Raw genomic sequence first — 640 nt, 5'->3', positions numbered from 1 at the left:
TATCTTATGGGTACCCAGCAAAACATCGACGAATGACTGCAGCTCGTGCTTTGGCGCAGTTGTCAATCAGGATGTTTATGTTCGGCAGGGGGATCGCTTTCGGACTGGCCCGATTGAGGTCCTGGTAGTCGACATAGACTCTGACCTTCCGTCCTCTTTTGGCACTGGCACAATGTTGGCTACCATGTCAGGTACTCCACTACCCTGAGGACCTTTGGCTTTTGACTTTGCTTTGGTTATTTCTTCCTTGATTTTCAGACTCATGTCTGGCTTGAACTTTCTGAGCTTCTGCTTTACCAGCGGACACGTCGGATCTGTTGGCAGTTTGTGAGCTACAGTAGATGTACTGAGACCAGTCATATCATCATATGACCAGGCAAATATGTCCTCATATTCTTTTAAGAACTCCGTGTACTCTTTCTTTTCTGATGGTGACAGGTGAACACTGATGCGCGTTTCCTTGACATTCTCTGTATCTCCCAGGTTGACGACCTCGGTTTCGTCCAGGTTAGACTTAGGTCTATTCTCAAAGTCTTCGACCTCTTTAATGACCTCTTCTGGTATCTCATCCTCTTCTGAGTCTATATCCGTTTGTTGTGTTATCTCGTCGCATGTCACATTCATCGGTTCATCAAGATAA

This window comes from Nicotiana attenuata, unplaced genomic scaffold, assembly GCF_001879085.1.
Source record: "Nicotiana attenuata strain UT unplaced genomic scaffold, NIATTr2, whole genome shotgun sequence".
In the NCBI taxonomy this organism is placed as follows: domain Eukaryota; kingdom Viridiplantae; phylum Streptophyta; class Magnoliopsida; order Solanales; family Solanaceae; genus Nicotiana; species Nicotiana attenuata.
This window is presented reverse-complemented; position numbering follows the sequence as displayed.